This window comes from Balaenoptera borealis (genome assembly GCF_965194805.1).
Source record: "Balaenoptera borealis genome assembly, chromosome: 10".
Taxonomy (NCBI): domain Eukaryota; kingdom Metazoa; phylum Chordata; class Mammalia; order Artiodactyla; family Balaenopteridae; genus Balaenoptera; species Balaenoptera borealis.
Window position 1 is genome coordinate 100635733 of NC_138874.1, and position 21496 is coordinate 100657228.

Below are 21496 nucleotides of genomic sequence, written 5' to 3' on the forward strand. Positions count from 1 at the left end.
CTAACACAACATCCATTCTGCAGCCCATGGATCAAGGAGTAATTTTGACTTTCAAGTCTTATTATTTAAGAAATACATTTTGGAAGGCTATAGCTGCCAGAAATAGTGATTCCTCTGATGGATCTGGGCAAAGTCAATTGAAAACTTTCTGGAAGAGATTCACCATTCTGAATGCCATTTAGAGCATTCATGATTCATTGGAAAAGGTCAAAAATATCAACCTTAACAAGAGTTTGGAGAAATTGGTTCTAATCCTCATGGATGGCTTGGAGGGGTTCAAGACTTCAGCAGAGGAAGAAACTGCAGATGTGGTGGAAATAGCAAGAGAACTAGAATTAAAAGTGGAGCCTGAAGATGTGACTGAATTGCTGCAATCTTATAAAATTTTACAGAAGAGGAGTTGCTTCTTATGGGTGAGCAAAGAAAGTGGTTTCTTGAGACAGAATTTACACGTGTGAAGATTGCTGAAATGATAACAAAGGATTTAGAATATGACATAAACTTATTTGATAAAGCAGTGGCAGGGTTTGAGAGGATTGACTCCAATTTTGAAAGAAGTTCTACTGTGGGTAAAATGCTATCAAATAGCGTTGCGTGCTACGGAAAAGGAAAGTCACTTTATGTGACAAACTTCATTGTCATCTGTTTTAAGAAACTGCCGCAGCCACCCCAACCTTCAGAAACCAACACCTTGATCGGTCAGCTGCCATCAACATCAAGGCAAGACCCTCCACCAGCAAAATGATTACAACCTGCTGAAGGCTCAGACCATGGTTAGCATTTTTTTTAGCAATAAAGTATTTTTAAATTAAGGTATGTGTATTGTTTTTTTTTAGACATAATGCTATTTCACACTTAGTAGACTACAAGTGCAGTGTAAACATAACTTTTACATGCTCTGAGAAACCAAACAATTCATGTGACTAACTTTGTTACAATATTTTCTTCATTGCAGTGGGCTGGAACTGAACCCGCAATATCTCTGAGGTATACCTATACCAACAATTTATTCATTCTTTTTGTACGTCCATCTACATCCACAGATAATTGAGGGGGTTTCTAATATTAAAGCACATCCAAAAGAAAACAGTTAAGAACAAAACCACTCAAAAAAAAAAAAAAGAAAGAAAGAAAGAAAAGAAAGAAAGAGAAATAGTTATATAAAGAAGAAATCTAGCTATGCCAAATATTTAGGATTGGTTAATCATTACGACTGAACAACTGAGGTTTGTCTGTGAATTTACTAGAAGCTAAAGTAGAAAGGAGAATAGAGAAGTTATGAAATAGCATTTTTGAGCACATTTAATGTCCTAGTTACTATGTGAAATGTTTTACATACATCAGCTTATTTGACCCATACATCAGCTTATTTGACCCATACATCAGCTTATGATCATCAGTTAATGATAATAGCCACCACATACTGAATTCATTCTCAGTGAGATGACATAAAATGTCTCAAGTACACTCAGTACAAGGCTAGGTTCCAACTCAGCCATGTCTGATTCCAAAATCTGTGCTCTTTCCATAACCTAATAGCTCTCTTTGTCACATAAAAGGAAGCATATAATTAAGTAGATACAAGAAAAAATAGGAGATGAATATACTCTCTATTTTTATTAAAAGCAAAGAGTGTTATCTTAATGAGCTCCAAGTCAGCAAGCCCCAAATTTTCCTCACTACTTCAAACCACTAGAGGTTAAGAAGGTAGAGTTCACCTTGAAGGGTATCAAAGGGGCCTGCGACATACCTGTGGCAAGGAGAGGATTTGAAAGCTGGGGGAGGAATATAGCGCAGGTAAACAAAGGTTAAGATTTCCGTGTAAGGTCACACAGCAAGGCAGTGCTAGTCTTCCAGGCCTTCCCCTAGCACTTGGTTTATTAGATAGGATTAGATTAGATTTTGAAGGCTAAACCACTAAGGGAGAGTGAATTTTCACACTTACCAACGGACCGGAAACAAAGAAGAGAGAGGAAAACCTGTAGAGTACATATTTGTTCCCTTTACCATCTTTGATTGACATGGGGGCAGTCATTTGGCTTATTAAACTTGTTAATGGCATTCTTGCTTCTCAGCAGCGCTACACTGCACATCACCCCCCTAATTAACAGCTGTTTTCGGTCCACGCCAACTGCACAGCCTCAAGGCTAAAATACCTCCTTGCTCAAGCTGGAGACCAGGTGTATCATCCAAGGATGGGCATTTGATGGAACGCTGTGCTTTGCCTACTTCACAACCACCTGGAAGTAAAGGGCTGGCCTGGGGTGTCTCAGAAGTATAAAGCTGAAATAAACACTGACAGCGAGTGGCCAGTGAATGGATATGTCCTGAATTACCACACAGTCAGCCTTCACTCTGTGCAGTTCTGAAACGTGGTACACAGATTTTAGGTACCATGCGGTACAGTGCAGCAACACCAGTCCCCTAGCGACACAGTTCCATTTTCAGTTACCATGGCATGCGAACTGTGAGAAACTGAATAAAGTAGAAACTCTGCCACCGGCTCATCAGTCAATAACAGATATGTCCCATGGTCAGTGGCCAATCGACTCACATCTTTCAAAGGCTAGCAGTGATTGGTCACTGCACATGTAATTCAGTTCACTCACGGCCAGCAAACCCTGGAGTGATGTTGCCTCCTTGTCTCTTGGTGATAAACCCATCGGACGTTTGACAAAAATGGATACTCAAAAGAGGAAGTTGGCCAACCCAAAGGAAGGCGCAGCAAAGAAATAACACGTGGAAACACCAGGAGCAAAATTCAAATCCAACGTAAATAGCGCAGTAATAGCTGACAGTGGAATGCTGACTGCCGCTACCGCAGAGCCTCTAGATAGGCAGCCAGAGGAACTTAGTGAAGGTGATTTAGCCACATGAATGAGGAAAGGGAGGATAATATCCCAAAGAAATGGGCACCTTCAAAACCTTCGCTTGAGGGTGTCTGCGGCGGTTGAGCTGGAGACGCGTCCCCCTGCCCGGAGCTGCGAAGAGCACCCCAGCCGTGCCCCAGGACCTGCAGCTGCCCCCGAGACAGACAGCCCAGTCCACGTTCAGAGAGCAAAGAAGATAAAAACTCAAGGAGCATCTGTTAAAAAGAAAAACTTTTTTTGCATACAAACAGGAAAATCAGATATTATCCAGTGGTAGAGACAAAAGAGTGAAGACATCTGAAGGCCAGATCCAAGAAGAGGCAAAAATTCTGAAACTTTATCAGCCATTTTTGCCTTAAGAGAATGTCGGTAGACCTACTGGGATCAAGAATAATATAACAATGGAAGAGAACTGTATTCCTTTAAAACTTTCTAATGAATTAACCAATTCAACTACAACAATTGATACACCTAATTTTGAGTATAATCATCAAACTCTGCCGTTGTTACCAATTAAAGATGACCCCCAAAGTCAACATATGACGTTAAGCCAATCATTTCACCTTAAAAACAGTAAATAGAAACAAATGACTACAGAAAAATCAAAGCAAGGTGCTAACATGCCCAAGAAACCTGTGCTTGGATCTTATCATGGCCAAATTGTTCAGTCTAAGATTAATTCCGTTAGAAAACCTCTACAAGTCAAAGATGAGCTCTGCAACAATGAAGAAACTTTCAGCTACTGTCTCTAAAGCCACAAAGTCTCAGCCTGTAGACGCCAGCAGTGTAACAGTGAAAAGTGATAGAGCCTCACATATGACGACTGCCACTAAATTTGTGAGCATTACATCTCAGAGCAGTCAACTTGTGCGACCTTCTATTAGAAGTCACCACAGTAATAACCAGGACGCCATGAAACAAGGCATCAGTAGGACGTCTGCCAGTGTTACAGTTCAGAAAGGACCTCGAGAGAAAGAATTATTACAGTTAAATACAGTTTCATCTGTTATCAAAACCAGTTCTTCTCAGGACATAGAAAGAAATAAGACACTATCAAGAAGCATGACATCTGAAATGGTAGCCAGGCCTGCTTCGTCTTCTAATACTAAACTGAGAGAAAAGTCAAAAAGCATTGACCAGCGCAGACATACCATGGTGAAAGCAGCTATTGATAGTAGATGGACTCAGCGCAGAGAAACTGCGGAGGAGAGAAAGGCTCGTCTGAGTGAGTGGAAAGCTAGCAAAGGAAGAGTGATGAAAAGGCCTCTGAGCTCAGTGGTTACCCAGCCTGAGCCTGAAGCACAAAATGAAAACCAGTTGGGCCCTTCTGGACTACCATGGCAGAAGAAGACGAACAACGATTGTTTACTGAAAAAGTAAACAAGACATTTTCTGAATGCCTAAACCTGATTAATGAGGGCTGTCCAAAAGAAGAAGTACTGGTTACACTGAGTGACCTGATTAAAAATATTCCAGATGTCAAAAAACTTGTTAAACATTGGATATGCCTTGCTCGTATTGAACCACTTACGAGTCCTATTGAAAATATTATCGCAATCTATGAGAAGGCCATTCTGGCAGGAGCTCAGCCTATTGAAGAGATGCGACATGCAATTGTTGACATTCTGATGATGAAGAGTCAAGAAAAAGTTAAATTTGGAGAAAATATTGAGGAGTCTTGTGCAACCAAGGAACAAATCCAAGAAGCCACCATTGACGATATAAGTGTTAATCTGGGATCAGAAAAACCAGAAATAGAAAATAAGCATCTTACAAATGTAGTATTTCAAGGTTGTGAAAAAAGAGCAAGATGACAAAACAAAAGATCCAACCAGTGATGTTAAAACCCCCAATACAGGAATTAGGGTGGGTTGCTTAATTAAATATAATGTGTCTACTACTCCATACTTGCAAAGTGTGAAAAAAGAAGATGCAGTTTGACTAAACAAATTCTGCATTTAAAGAGCTAAAGTTTCTCACACCAGTTAGACGTTTTCGACGTCTTCAGGAGAAGACTTCTAAATAGCCAGATATGTTAAAAGATCATTATCCTTGTGTGTCTTCATTGGAACAGTTAACAGAGGTGGGAAGTGAAACTGACGCTTTTGTGTGCTGCCCCAGCACAGCCCTGTGCCTCATGTACTCGGAGACTGACAAGACAGAAGAGAAGTGAAGCTCTGAAAGGAGTTGGTTGGTTGGTTTGTTGTCGCTTTGCATGTCCCTTAGGCCAGGAGTTGCCAAGTACCTAAGTATTGACGGCAGTCAGCACTTAACTAATGTCCACTCTATAGCAGGTGTTGCCTTCTGTGCGTCGGAAAGCTAATCCTACCTTGTCGATCTCAGTAGACTGACTTTTTCTCTAAGACAGGTAAATTTTGTCAAGACAAAGTTAGCTTGCTTCGTCACCCAATTCTAGTAGCCCAGACTGCCGCGATCTCTTGTGTTCCTGGGACTCTGCCCCTGGTTCTTCATTGTCGCTCTCCAGCAATGCCAGTGAGTCTGCATCTGTGGTCTCTTGGCCTCTTTCTTTTTTATTGTAGCCGAGGTCCCCAAGAGGGATAGTTAATACTCCATTTCTAAGAGAAGATACTTTGTTAGAAGCAAGAAAATGTGCCTAGTGGGCATTCAGAACTTTAAATCTGAATTCCTTTCTTTAGTTCCTTTTCTAACTTGACTACCTAAAATGTTAAAAATTTTAACTTCCATCACTTTGTTTGATATAGTTTATAGACTAATAGAAGGGAGTTAGAGAAGGAATATATAATGTTTCATAAATGTCATCCTAGTTTAGGTAGTATTTCTAAAATAACTAATACTTAAAATTGATTTCTTCCTTGTAATATAAAAACTTCATGTCTCCTAAAACATGATAGTCATACACAGTAAGTAGGTCTCTGCCTCCCACACATAAATACCACCAGTAAAATTGTTTTGTAAGTCTCTGAACTAATACTTAAATGGCATACATCCTTTACCAACTCTACAGTTTCAATTAAGGATTTAGTCATTGTAAAAGATTAGGTAGTTTTAAAACTGCATAATATGAATGTGGTTGAAAATCACATACTTACTCTTATTTATGTTCATTAATTCCATTTGTATAATAGTGCCAATCTTTGTTCTATTTATTGTCTTATGTTCTACAGAGTAGGGTTTTTATTCCTTTTAAACTGTGTACCTAATATGTATACAATAAATAAAAACATCTATATATTAAAAAAAAAAAAAAAACCTTCACTTGAAAAGAACTCTTAGTGCTGTTTCACAACCTTTAAAGTGCAACGGATAAAATGTTGGAAGCTACTCCAAACTTAGAAAGAAGCAAGACAATTTGACAAGGCACAGAAAAGATGTTGACACAGGCAGTATTATGAGTTATATGATGAGGAGAAGGCCGGCACTGTTCAAACTACTATTTATAACTTTTTTTTTACAAGGAGCAAAACACTTTTATTCTCGATGTTTCTGATGTTTTAAATAACACTGTATTAAGTGAATATTAGTTCTATTTTTCCCATATCCCTATACTTTCATAAGTAACAGTAAGAGAGCTTTTAATGTTTTGATGGAAATTCTTAAAGGTCATAGAACAATAGTAAATTATCACGTAGATTATCAAGACCATTTTGTGTGGATTCAGTTTGCATGATCATTTTTACAGTCCCACATTACCATGCAAAGTAAGGACTTCCTGTATTTCCCTGATCTTTCACTGAGGTGTTCTGCTCATATAAGGCATAATACAGAAACAGTGCCCCCATAAAAGTGCCCGTAGCATGCATGGAATAAGATTCACGGGCATGACCTATGTTCATTTAACTAACCTCTGCTTAGGGTTCCAGCCTGGATAAAGTCCTAAAAATGAAAGAGGCAAATTGAAAAGTCATGTGATCTTTTCGAGGCAAGAGCTTGTGGGATCTAAGTTGTATATGACTGGAAGTTTGTAGGTTATCCAAAAGGAAGATCTATATATCTAAATGCAAGTGCTAAGCAGATATTTGGAGTTTCCACTCTGATTCTCAGAAGAAACCCAGGCTAAAGATAAATAACTAGGAGTCATTGTTCTGCTAGTTACAGGCAAGATCATTAACCGCACCTAAAGTCTGCCCAAGAGAGTGAGACAGACTCTACCTTCTGTATCTCAGTTCTTTTAGTGATAGAACCCAGATTGTTTTGTTCTTCTCACCCCACGTGGTTAGATGTTCAGGGCCTCTTCCCTGCCACAGAACATAAATCCTTATTAGTCTAAAACTGCCAGGTTAGGGCATGGGCCTGATGTAGCTCCTCCCATTGAAGTGAGAGCTGAGGGCTTCTGGGTAAGCGTCCCTCAATGATGACAGGAGAGTGAGACACAAACATGTCTATTTCTGTTAGCCAGATGGTATCATGTAACACCTGGGACTCAAAGTCAATTGCAACAACAAGAGGACAAGCCTAAGAACCAAGATACCTGCTAAGGGGAACAGAACAAAAGAGGGAAGTGACCTGAGCTGCTAAATTAACCCACCTGGAACTGACCGATGTGGGGATTTCTTGACATGTGAGACACATGTCCTTACAATGTAAGCTGTCACTTGCAGCTGAAACATCCTAATACATCAGACAAAAACCTGAGAAATGACAGAGACTAGAGGAGCCAGGGAAAAAGACAAGAAGGACTCAGGGAGGAGGGAAGAGAACCACGAAGATCCAAAGAAGGGACACAGGATGGGGAATCCTGGCTCCAATGGATCTCTCTGATCCAAAGATTTTTTTTCAACTTGATTGAAATATCACTGACAAATAAAATTGTAATATATTTAATGTGTGCATCTGATCCAAGATTTTTCAGTAGACAATCTGCTTTCTCTTACAAGTGGTAATGCCATTTCCAAATATAGATGCGGGTCAGTGAGGACCTAAGACTCGAGCAAGCAGGGGAAGAAAAATCACTGTCACTGCCTTAACCAGAGAGAATTTGGTATTTAGTTTTTCTTTAAAAACCTTGATTACATCTTTCAAGGCTCTCAAGCTGCTGACACGTATAAAATGAAGAAGAACATCTTGGCAGGTGGTAGAAAACGAACAAGCACAGGGAACCAGAAACAACAGAAATGAGATAACCTGGAGCGTCAGTAATGCTGAAATTATCCACAACACAGGAGGAGATGACTATTAACAAAAGATACCGCTAAAGGACCAAATGGAACTGCTGAAAACTAGCCCTATCGTGTTTCTGCTGTTCAAATTAAATCGGATGTGGCATCTGTATTTAAGCAAGAAATGTCTGTGGGGAGATTTTGTTGTATGTTACTGAATTGGAATATCAAGACAGAATCTTCTACTCAATAGTCTTAAAAATTAAATAAAGGGTGCTTGTATAATGAATGCTTTATAGTTATGATGACACAGTGCCTAAAGGCTGGGGTGGTACAAATTACTGTGCTGGACCTGCAACTAGAATTAGATCAAGAAAGACAATTTTCTCCTCTTATGTGCCAACTACCAAAGATCAAATTCATTATGTAGATATTAAGAGCTCTGGCTTTGGAGTCTGACAAACCTGGATAATACCAGCCCTGCCATCATTTGTGATATGATCTTATGATCACAAAGTCTCTGAGCTTCCGTTTCCTCGCGTGAGGCTAGGAGCAATTATAACATAAGATTATTATATGTATATATATATATATATATATATATACACACATATATATATATATATAGTTATTATAAATATTTAATGAAACTGTTCTTGTAATAACCTAAGTCAAAATGACAGAAATAACCAATATACATTAAACATGTATCATGTGGCAGACATTTTTATTAAGAGAAATGACAGAGAGAGACGAGAATTGGGTTCATCAGCGAGGCCTAGTTAGTGATGAGAAAATGCAGGCTTGTGTTGAAAATGTGGGGAATTTGGTTTCTCTCTAGATCAAGGTGACTTAAACAGTGGATTTCATCAGCAAGACCAGTCAATTCCTTAGACAGACAAGGTATTTAGCTTATATTGAGTAATTTGAGTGACCTTAATAAGACCTAAACTTGCTCCTTCATTTTTGTTTGAAGTTCTATTATGTCTTTGTCTTACACTTTGCCCTCCCCCTGCAGAATTCTGTAACACACATGTGTTCTGTAAATCAGCCTGACATCCCTTCCCTCCTTCATTTCTAACAGCCTCTTCCTTCCTTTGAAGACCTGGACATTCCCTGACTCCGAGTATTTCTGGTGGGGCTTCAGTTCACAATTCCCCCAAATCCTGGCTGTAAAGGGGATGGGGAAGATGTGCAGGGGTGTCACATGACCCAGCCCCAGTGTGATTATTCTATCTCAATTCTCTGATCCTGAATGGGCAGGTGACTCTGGGATTTTATAATTGAGTATTTAGACACAGAAGCCTTCCATCCCCTGGATTACAGGCTGTGACCCCCAGAACTGCTGTCATCCAAGTTATATCTACTGGGAGGAAATAAATCTGCAGGAGGAGAAAATGAAATCAACAAAGAGAAGCAGAAGGAAAAACAGAGATGAGAGATGAGAAGCCCTGAAGATACTTATTGTTTAGGTCCCCAGATTCAGTCACACCTCAAGTTAGCCTCTCCTCCATCCTTCCCAGCTACGGAAACCAACAAATTCTCTTTTTTGCTCAAGCTACTTTAATTTGAGTTCTGTCACCTTTAATCAAGAGTCCAGATTAATATATACCTAATCTAAAGCAAGTGCATGATTATTTAACTAAAAGAAAAAAAAAACAACAAACTAACATTTTGAGGTGGAAAAACATGATGGAAACTGTAGAATGAAAATGCTTGAAAGTTGCTGGTTTTGAACACAGTTCTACCTCCACGGATCCCTTTGAGATTTCATGGGGAAACTTTACCCTGTATGTGCGGACTTCTTTCTGCCACCAAAGACTTGTGACTTCCCAGAAAGAACTTTTGTCTGCTCCAGGTCAGTTGGCCCCAAAAGAATCATTTGCTGGGGTCACAGGGCCAAAAGCTCTCTTGGATGTTCAGAGGGCCTGCAGCTAATGTAAAGATTTCTTGCTGCCAGATTGTTAAAAGTGATTCAAACAGAAAGGTATGGGAGAAGAAAGTTAAGAGGGGAGGGGTGGAGCTGAAGCCAGGTGGAGGTAACCCAGAAGAGACAATAACTCATGCTCAAGACAGGCCAGGGGATGGAAATAGGAGAAATAAGATACCAGGGTCAGTCTTGAGTCTACTGATGACAGGACAGGAAAAGTCTGTTTTCAGCCTTTCCACGCATTTATTAAACACAGTGTTTGATGGCTTTGGAGAACCAAAAATAAAATAGCTCTGGTCCCAAAGAGTCAGAAATAGAGCATACGTCTAGGATGAATTCCTTCTGTCCCCCAGAGCTCAATCAGCTTTCTAAACTTATTTAACCATTGATCCCTTTGTTTCCTGAACACAAGTTTTTGTTTTCATTGTTGTTTCAGATAACAGCGTTAACATCGTCTGGTAGTATTAGGACTACCTTATCTTGCTTAATAATAGCTTTCATTTATTGAGTACCTGATATGCACCAGGCATCCCTCTAAGCACTCGACATGCCGTATCTCATTCCATTCTCACAGCAGGCCTATTACTTAGGGGGAATCATTATCCCTATTTTACAGATGAGGTAACTGAGCCTCAGAATGGTTAAGTAACTTGCCCTAGGTTGCTGCTTTTCAAAATGCTGCTCTGTGAGCTCTTGCTATCAGTCAGCAAGGGAAAAAGAAACCTACTCTAAGATGTAAATCAATACCCTGCTGCTTCCTTCACTGAGAACGTTTTGCTTTGGGGAAAAAAAAAAAGTCAGCAGACTAATGGTGTTTTTAGTGATGTAGCTGATTTACATTCTGGCACAAGCTCCTGATCTCTTCCCTGAGTGGTAACAGTTTATGGACTGAGGGTGGTCTTTGTGTAGCACTGCTGCAGATCACAGAACTATGTGAGGAGAGGAGCCAGGATTCAAACTCAGGCATGCCTGGCTTCAAAGCCTTGTCTCTGAAAAACACCCTACAGCACTGTGAATCAACTATACTTCAATTAAAAAAAAAAACCCCACCCTGATCTACTGTCTCCTGTAATGCAGTTCTACTGTCATCCACAATTTACCCAGGTTTCAGGCCATACCAGTTGGATTTCCCAAGCTATTAGATAAGTGTACCCTCCCCAAAAAGTTTATATTCCCTTTCAAAGATAGACAAACCCATAGTCCAAGCAGAACCTGTAGAGTCTGTAAGACAAATATGTTATGACATGGCCATAGACCTGGTAGCTGAGCTGACGCATTCCAGAGGCAGGGAGCACCTGAGCCACACACTGGCTTGTGCCCCTCTTCTCAGGCAGGGGGCAGCTTGCCACAGAGTCCCTTTCTAGACTTGTTTCACTGTAGCTTATAATTAGGCATTGTCACCTTCATGACTAAATGAATTAGTGAGGATGACATGGGGACTCAGTAAAGGCTGAGATGCGGAGACTTTACAAAAATAAACAGCCAGAAAAAATTGTTCTGAAACAGTAAGGCAGACTTGTGGGAAGTCAGCATCAGGAATTACATGTGGCATCCTATGATGATTTAAATGACAACATGCCAAGGGCATCTGTTCCTCTCTCCATCCTTGAGTCTTGTCTGTATTTGTATTTCCCTTTGAAATAGACACATTCCCTTCTCTGACTCTTACAGGGATATTCTTTCATTTGAACATTTATTGAGTCCTAATGTGTGTCAGGCATGACATTGAGTACTTACAAAACAAAACAAAAAAAAACAGCCAAACAAACAAAAAAATGAAAAAATACCCTGATGCATCACAGAATTTCAAATAAAGCAATTCTACAGTCTTAGACCCCATCCAAGGAAACTGAGAAATAAAGATCTTATGATCACACCAGCTTATTACATAGGCCTATAGCTGAACTCTGAGGCAGGTTAGAACAAGTCTTCAGGATAATAATAATAGTAACAGGCAACACTTACTGCTGATCCAAGTATTATGTTAAGTACTCCACACGTGTTATTGTATTTAATTCTTACAACAATTCTAAGAAGTAGGTCTTATTATTTGCTTACTTTTATGGATGGGGAAATTGAAGCACAAAGAGGTTACTTAACTTATCCAATGTCACACAATTAGTGAGCGTTATATTTCAAGCCAGTGCAGCGTGGCTTCAGAGCCCTTGTTCTTCGCTTTCAACTTCTTTGAAATGGCCTGTCAGGTTTCCTTTCTACCAGCTGAAGCCTATTTTTTATTTCAATTAATTCATCAAGAACAAGAACGTGCTGAATTCAAGCCACCTATCTTTCCAGGCTTGGGGATGGCGAAAACAAGGAGGCCTGTGCCCTGGTCAGCTCTCTTGGCCCTTCCACTCTGGCTGGACTGAAAGGACACGTGGGCAAAACACCACTTACAAGCAAGATCCCTTTAGATACAATAGCACTGGATCACACTGCTGGGTCAAAGTCCATGGTTCACACCATTTGCAAAGAGACTGGAAAGCAATCTAGAGCACTGGTCCCAAACGGGTGTACTTAAAAAATACTGATATCCACCCCCAGAGATTCTAATTTAATTAGGCTGGCATACTACATGAGCCTCAGAGCCTTAAAATCTACCTAGGTGATTTTAATATCCCATAAAGAATGAGGATGACTGATCTATTGTTCATTGTGTAGTGAATCAGAGTAAAGAACTAGAGGGATCACCGCAGGCTATTAATTTTATACACAGTTGCCATATTACTACCTACTTTCACAAAAATGTGCTTTCACATAACTTATTTAGACATCTCAATCAATGAGGTACCTTTTGTTATACCCACTTTATAGGTGAGGGAATTGAGGAGCAGAGGGGAAAGCAACTTGCCTGGGGTAGAAATCAGAGTCAAGACTTCCACCTGAGGCTGTCTGCCTATAAAGACTGTTCTCTTAACCACTAGCCTATTATGCTTCCCCACAGAAAGAGAGAACTCTCAAAGGAGGTGGATCAGGGCTGTACCTAGAAGGACAGACGCAAGGTCAAGGAGCGGGACGCGTACATATAAGAAGGACGGGTGCTCAGCAAAGCCTGGATGCCTCTGGGCATAAAAGCATATATATGGACAAATGCGTATACTTCTGGGATGTTGAGAATTTCAGTCAAGAGCGTAACAGGCCATCCTCACCGTGGACCAAGCCATTTTGGCTCTAACATTTTTGTTCTTCCTCTGACCAGGTCTGAAGAGAGAGGTAGGTGACCTAGGACGTGTGAAAGGCTGGGTAGGGTCACGGTGAGGAATTCCTAGAATGTGGTAAGTAAAAGAAAAGTAGAGAAATGGGGGCCCCTGAGAGCAGAGGACTTCAGGAGCTGCAATATCTGATATCTGGTCCTGGGTTTACCCGGATATCACCGCTGCTACATTTATGACACTGACTATGTGGCAGGAAATGCTCTCTCTTCTTTACAAGATATTGATTCATTTAAGCCTCATCGAAGCGCTATGAGGCAAATTCTATCATGATCCCTATTTTACAGTTGAGAAACTGAGGCAGAGGGAAGTTAAGCAACTTGCCTGAGATCACGCAGTTATTAAATAGCAGAGCTGGAACTTGAACCCAGTAGTCTGGTTCTAGCACCTCTCAGTGATAATGACAATGGCTAACTCTTACTAGACTTACTCCGTGGGAGCCTGATATTTCACACACATTAGCTCATGACCTCCTGATAATCACTACGAAATAGGCTCTACCGTCACTGCAGTCATTCTACAGAAGAGAAATCTTGGTACCAAATACCTCAGTCTGGCATTACCTGTGCTTTGGAATTAATTAAGGCTTTTGGAAGAATTAAGAATTTGGGCCCATCGTTCGGGATAAGTGGTGAGGGGAGAGCACAGCGGATAGGAGGTGCAATTTTGAGGCACCATTTTGAGATCTACCAAGAAACCAAAGGAAGCATTTTGAATAAGCGGGTGCGATTAGACCAGGTTTATGGGAATCAGCGGCATTCACTGGGGCTCTTTGGGAGGCCTTACAGAGGACACTACTCCTGGGAACCAAAGCAGATTGAGAACGGACTATGTTCATTGCCTATCATAAGTAAGGTGCCTACTTGAGGTCTAGGGAACTTGGATTCATTCAGCAAATACTTTTTGACTCTATTCTATGGCCCAGGCACTGTTCTAGGAATTTGTAGTTTGTTGGTGAACTAAAGAGACAAAGGGCATGCATCTTAGAGAATCACATGTTCTCATGAGCAGCTTCTTGGCAGAAAAGGACAGATGAACAATCCCTACCCCTAGGGATGCCAAATGAAGGGTTAAGAGACCTGAATTCTAACGTGTCCTACACTGAAGCTCTCCATCATTCACTCTCTGGGTCTCAGTTTTCCCTTCTGTAAACTGGAGTGTATTCCTACTCTACCTGTATAGTGGGAACAGAGGAAGATAACAAATAGATGATCAAAAAGAAAGCGTAGTGTAGCCACCAACAACAAACTCTCCTCCTGCTTTAAACCCACTTTCCCGAAAACTTTTATATAATTGCTGATAACAGATCGCTCAAGAGCGGGTGAGGACATGTTGCCTATTATTCTTCATTTGAGCTCCAGGACTCCTGCTCTCTAGAGGGCCTTAGCAGATGATTAACAAGTCGTCTGATGAATATGCAATGTGATTCTGTCTTAATAAGTTTCTCAACTGTTGGGAACTTGACAAGGAAAACAAAGCCATGGAAATATGTAATGTGGAAAAACTGCCTGCCCACCTCTCAGAGCTCCCACAGATGGGTCTCTTAGCCACAAATGGGCCTGGGCTTTTCCAGAGACGCAAAATGCGCTGCTGGTGGGACACACCCACCCAGTCATGGGTACCCACTCTGAAAGCAGCTTCTTTCCCCTTATGATTTGCCTCCTTAGCCCTCTGTCTCTGCATTCTCAATACAGACAGATACACACACACACACACACACACACACACACACACACACACACACACCATTTTTCCATATCAAATCAGAAGCAGGAAATGCTTACTTAGGGACAGGCTCAACAGACTGAGCTAGGGTCCTAAGATAGATAGACCCGTGTTAAAATCCTGACTTCCCCACTTACTAGCTACTCAGTCTTGGCAACTCATTTAATCTTTCTGAGTTACAGTGTCATTGTTAGTAAAATGGGCATAATAACCCCTATCTTATGGTGTTGTGATCAGGATTCTTTGTAGAGAGAGCTCAGAATACAGTAGGTGTTTAATAAGCAGTTGTGACTGTGTTAACTAATATCATCATCACATCACCATTTCACATAAGATCAAAGCCTCCTTCTGAGCTTTTGTGGACATTTATTGACTTTCTTTTCCAGCATCCATTCCTCTCTTTTCTGGTACTAGCACTCCGATTATCCTGTTCCCCAGTGCACGGGAGGAAGATAGAACCGACTCTACTAACCCCTGGCCACAGTGATTGGTTCTTGGAAAGGCGTTTATGACCCAATCCAAGCCAAAGAGCTGCAATCCTCTGACTTTAGTTGGAACTGCTAGAAAAAGTTCTCATCTTGTCTGGACTTCAACTCAGGAAAAGAGAAACCTGGAATTTCTAGAGGCACAAGGAGAGAGGATGGCTGAGACCAGCAAAGAAAGAAAGCAGAGGTAAGAAACAGACTGTCCTGATGATACTGCCTGACCCTCTGCATCCAGCTGTATCTGAAGCCCTAGTACTTTCAGTTGCACGAGGCAACACACTCGTAGCGATTAAGTCAATGTAACTGAAGGTTCTGGTGGGTTTGGTCACATGCAAACTAAACATCTCTGACTTGGTGCATTTCACTGTATATAAATTGTAACACTAGAAATATATTTTTAAGTCAACGTTTTTTTCTGAGCTCTATGCAGCTTAACATATCTTCTCAGGAACAATTCTCATTGCCATTTTTATCAAGACATCTCTATGTAACTCATTTTTGGCCCATAAATGTGGCCCAAGTGCTAAAACAGCAGGTTCACACCACCTCCTACACGGTATCTGTGATTTGACACAGTCTTGCATATTCAATAGAGATGTTAATTGATGCATCTTCTTCTAAACTCTGTGGGTTTTTAATGTCTTAAGATACATAGATTAAAATTCACAGCATTTGTAGGCACTGATGTTTGGTTTCAGTTTTCAAGATTGTTATTTTAAAATGTGGGGATCTTCCAGGAAACATTAAGGTCTTGTTTACATGCAAACTGTAGTTTAATTCTGCAAATTTTAAGAGTTTCATGGAACTCTTTGAGGGGAATATACCACAGTCAGCCTCCTGTCTTTATGTTTGTTGACATACGGCCAAATGTGCTTCATCATTATTCTTCAGTAAAGTGCTATATGTGTGTTTTGCATTTCTCATTAACAACTGGTTTTCTTTCAGCTCATTAACGCTTGGGCCAAGTAGGTGGAAAGTGTACATGTCCAAGCAGTACATGGAGATGTTGCAGGTGAGTGAAGACAGAGAGGAACCACAAAGGTTGTGACTGCGCACAGGGGTTGGGGTGCTGCCCACTTCCACGGTTCCGAACGGGCTGGGAACAATGGAGTGGCATCGTGCTTGCTATTTACTCAGTGTTGGGTTCTGAGGGCAACCCACACTGCTCATGCCACGTAGCGACTATTCTCCGTTGTAGCTAATTAATGCCCTTATGTCCTAGTTTACATTACAGCTACCTAGATTAAGCATGCTTTTGAGTTGGACAGGTCTAAATTCCATTCTGGTCCTGAGACCTTGATTTGGATAATTTACTTCAATCTAAGTCTGGATCTCCTCATCTTTAAAATGGGGGCAATCACGTCTACCTTCCAGGGCTGTGGTACAGATTCAGTGGCCTAATACCTGTGAAGCACGCAGCACAGGCCCTGGTCCACGGATGGTCCTCTATAGATATTTGCCTCCTGGCTCTTCTGTTCTTCATGAGCTGTTCATGAGTGTTTCATCTTTGTGCGCCAGCAGCTCTTAGAAAAACAAGCACATGCTAAATGTTTCTGGAATGAATGCGTGAATAGCAGTGACTTTAGTCATTAGTGCAATTATTTGATTGTCTGTCTGTCCTGCTAGCCTGGACTGAACTCCAGTAATAAACTCCAGGAGCTGGAGGAGTGGGGTTACCTGCGCTCATTATATTCTCCTCAGTACCGTGGCACATGTTAGGCATTAAATAAACATTTACTGAGTGGATGAATGAGTGACCAATGACTACCATCATTATTGGAGGCAACACGAAGAAATAGAGCTATAGGCCATGAGCGGTGTGTGCACATGCGTGTAATATGTGTGTCCACACCATTCCACTGTATCAGTACCCTGAGAGAGGCAGAGGAGAGGCTGTATTGAACAAAGGGATATGGAGATAGGGAGAAAATATGTTTAAAAAATTTAGAGAAGGGATAAAAGGGGAGAATCAAAGTCTGGCTTAGAGTTGACCCCATAAAAGCCATCTTTGGGGTTCTGGGGGAAGACCATCACCATTTACAAATAAGGGTAATTTTGAATCCCCCTTTAAAAAATATGTTTTCAATGCTTCTTATTGCATGAGTAGAACTACCAGGCTCACTTTTGTTTTCTTGCTATTAAATTAATAGACTATTTCTTAAAAGCAGTTTTAGCTTCACAGCAAAATTTAATGGAAAGTCCACAGTTCACACATACTCCTGCTCTCCCTGCTTCCCTGACCCACCCAACCCCCAAAACAGAGCCTCTTCCACTATTAACATCCTGAAACAGTAGTACATTTGTTACAATGAGTGAACCAACACATCACTATCAAGTCCACAGTTTACACTAGGATTCACTCTTTGAGCTTACATTGTATGGGTTTTGACAAATGTATAATGCCATGTCACCACCATTACAGTATCATACAGAATAGTTTCCCTGCCCTAAAATTCCCCTGTGCTTCTCCTATTCATCACTCCTTCCTCTGAGGTCCTGGCATCCACTGATCTTTCTACTGTCTCCATAGTTTTGCCTTTTCCAGAATGTCATATAGTTGGAATCATGTAGCATGTTACATTATTAGATTGGCTTCCAGCACTTAGTTATATGCCTTTAAGTTTCCTTTATGTCTTTTTGTGACTTGATAGATCATTTCTTTTTAGCGCTGAATAATAATATTCCACTGTCTGGTTGTACCACAGATCATTTATCTACCCAGCTACTGAAGGGTATCTTGGCTGATTCCAAGTTTGGGCAATTATGAATAAAACTGCCATAAATATTTGTGTGCAGGTTTTGTATGGACATAGGTTTTGAGCTCCTTTGGGTAAATACCAAGAATTACTATGCTGGATTGTATGGTAATAGCATGTTTAGTTTTGTAAGAAAATGCCAAACTGTCTTCTGATACCATTTTGCATTCCCATCAGCAACAAATGAGGGTTTCTGTTCTACATCCTCACAGGCATTTGGTGTTGTCAGTGTTTTGGGTTTTAGACAGCCTAGTAGGTATGTAGTAATATCTCACTGTTGTTTTAATTTGCAATTTCCTAATTATATATGATGGTGAACATCTTTTTCATTTTTATTTACCCTCTGTATATCATCTTTGGTGAGGTGTCTGTTCAGATCTTTTGACCATTTTTAAATTGGATAGTTCATTTTTTATTGTTGAGTTTTAAGAGTTCTTTGTATATTTTGGACAAGTCCTTTACCAGAGGTGTCTTTTGCCAACATTTTCTCCCTAGGTCACTTTCTAAACAGATGTGATAGAGCATATCCCATCTTACTTGTGACTTCAATGGGGATATCTCTATTATTTCAACATTAATATAATGTGAGTTATAGGTTTCAGATGAATAATTCTGCCACTGTAGAGGAAATCTGGATTTAAATTCCCAAATTACTGAATATGTAACTTGTAACTTAATACTTGTAACTTAATGCATATGGATATTGAATTACATCTTATCAAATCATGTTTCTCCTTTGACCCATTAATGTGATGACTTTTATTAATAGATTCCTACTACTAAACTATTTTTACACTTCTGGAATAAATCACGATAGTATAATTTTAATACATGTAAATATACATTATAAATTATTTTAATATACATAACATACACTAATATATTATTTAGATTGATCTGTCCTACTCTCAGGTTTTAGTATTAGATTAAACCCATAAAAAGAACTGGTAAAATTTCTTTATATTCTATAATAGTCTATACAGTATGAAATATATCACTTTCCTTGAATTAGAAAAATCTTACTTTTAAAAACAAAATAATTTTTCTTTTATCTACATTAATTTCTATCTCCTGCTTCCTCTTGTTTATTGCTTTTCTTATCCAATCTCTTGTACTTAGCTTATTTTTTTCTTGTATTGTTTAAGAATAGAAGCATTTAAGGATAAGAATTTGCCTCTGAGTTGAGCTTTGACTATACTTTCCCATACTTAATATTATTATTGTTAATTTCTAAATTTTAATTATTTTTGTTTTGCTTTTCTCTTTGACCAAGACTTATTTATAATATGTGCATTTTTCAAATGAGTAGATTTGCAAAATATGTGTTTGTTATTAATTTTTAATATTATTTCCTTTAGGATAGTAAATTATTGCCTGAAAAAAGAACATATGATCTATCTGATTTCTGATATTTTTGGAATCATTTGGAATTTTTTTATGGTCTAACATATATGCTTTTTTTGGTAAGTTCTTTATTGGAATTTAAATTTAAAAAGGGTATATTCTTTGTAGAGTATAAAGTTGGGTATATGTTTATTAAATTAACTTTAAACTTTTATTTTTCAAAAATCTTTAATTACCTATTTACTTTTATCTCTTGGCCTTTCAAATGCAAATAACCGTGTGCGAGCTGCCTACTTCATTTTCATCTTTCTGTCATTTTTCTCCTTGTATTTTTATTAGCCTTTGCTTTATGTATTTTGATGTCATGATGTTTAATAGTTGTCATACTTTTGCCTTTTTCATATGCCTTTTAAAATAAATTCTCTTCTATACAAAGGATTAGATGTTTCCCAGGTATCAAATCAACGCTTCGGTATTTCTAATATGGATTCAAATTCTGCCATTGCAATTTTAATTTCAATTTTATTTAAATTCATTCAGCTTCCTTTTATTTCTTCCTATATCTTGTCTGAATGAAAAAAATACATTTAGTATATTTTGAGTAGTGCCTGGCACAGAATGAGTGTTTGACAAATGCTAACTATTGTTATTATTGACATCTAATTTTTTCTGCAGAGCATATTTTACAGAGAACATATTTTAAAGCTATCAAGGATCTGCTTGTCTAAAATTGACATATTTCCTGTGTGTTTCATGAATGCCCTCTTTCTAGGCCACTTGATAGCAATACTCTCCTTTTTGTCATAGGTTCTATGAAGCTCTGCAGCATTCTGTTTTCCTGTCTTAACCTGCTTCTCCAAGCTTGATGTTTGCCCTTAAACAAGTTGGGTGTGTTCTCTTTGATCCTATTCACGGGACCACTATTTGCTTTTAGAATCCCCCACCCAAATCTTAACTTGGAGGGCTGGATGCTATAAATTGCATTTTTGGTTCAGCGATCTAACCACCAGTATGGCAAGGGATGAGAAGAGGCTGAAGTCCTAGGTTGGCTACTGTTGAGAAAACTCTAAGCCATTTGTTCTGTATTGTTTAGTGAATCATTTATGATGAGGTGACATTTTTCAACCAGCTTTATATTTGGTCCGGTCCTTTTGCCAGGGGCAACCAGCAGCCCTAACCAGATTCTTACCCAACTCCATTACCCACTGCCACCTTTTCTTCTCATCTGACTGCTATGGAAACCCTGGGATCTCCAGTAGCACTGACTTTGAAAGCCACTAATCTGTATGGTCAGTTCAAGTCCCACATTATGTGTGGTTATATGCCACACAGCCTCCCTGTACTCTTAAAAACTAGGGGTTCCTAGCAGAGGTGTTCTCCTTGATTCTTACTGGGGGGAGATATCAGTGTGTCCATTGTGCCATTGTTCCAGTTTGCCCAGGAGAGTCCCAGTTTATACTTGTTATAGATCAATTAATGCCTATTGATTATTTTAATGCCTCCTTTCATTCTCACAAAGTGTCCCTGTTTGGGATATAAATAATATAATTTTCATATGAGTGATCTGTCTAGATGTGCTTGCATAGGAGGTGTCTCTGTAAAGAAAGAGCCGAATCTCTCCGAAAGGGACACAGGTCTGGCACCAGAAAGTAATAAATCTTTCATAAGAGGGTGAAAGTCCAATGAGGTTGTGTTTGTGACAGTAAATGCCAAGCTCTGTATTCATGTGAGGTCATTCTCTCTGTTCCATTTGTTTGGAACCTTTTCTCGGAATCAACACACTCCCTCAGGAAACCGTATCAGAGTTCGTACTTGGAAAGCAACATCTCTAACACATGGAACTTCATAATCAGAGGCCATCTCTCTCTGCTCAGCCTCACTCATCTCCTGCTCATTACTAATCCCTTAAGCTCTCAGACGCTACAACTGACACACAGCTTTAGGTGACAGAAAAGGCTGATGCAACCCTAATAAGTTGTCAGCCAGTTCAACCCTGAGCAGTAGGAGGCAACAACAATAATTAGGTTCAGAATAAGTGTAAAACCTGAAGGGTAATGAAGTAGTCCATGTTCCATTAGGTTACCAGGCAGTCAGGG

The 21496-nt window shown here is 39.7% G+C and overlaps 1 long non-coding RNA gene and 1 pseudogene across 2 annotated transcripts in view; one reads left to right on the forward strand and one right to left on the reverse strand.

Annotated features, from left to right (window-relative positions):
- Positions 1–21496, reverse strand: part of LOC309636202 — a 372123-nt gene that overhangs the window by 201767 nt on the left and 148860 nt on the right. The gene's annotated exons all lie outside the window — the stretch shown is intronic.
- Positions 2936–7452, forward strand: LOC309636149 (cytoskeleton-associated protein 2 pseudogene; annotated as a pseudogene). Its single transcript has one exon. The product of its transcript is annotated as a cytoskeleton-associated protein 2 pseudogene (transcript).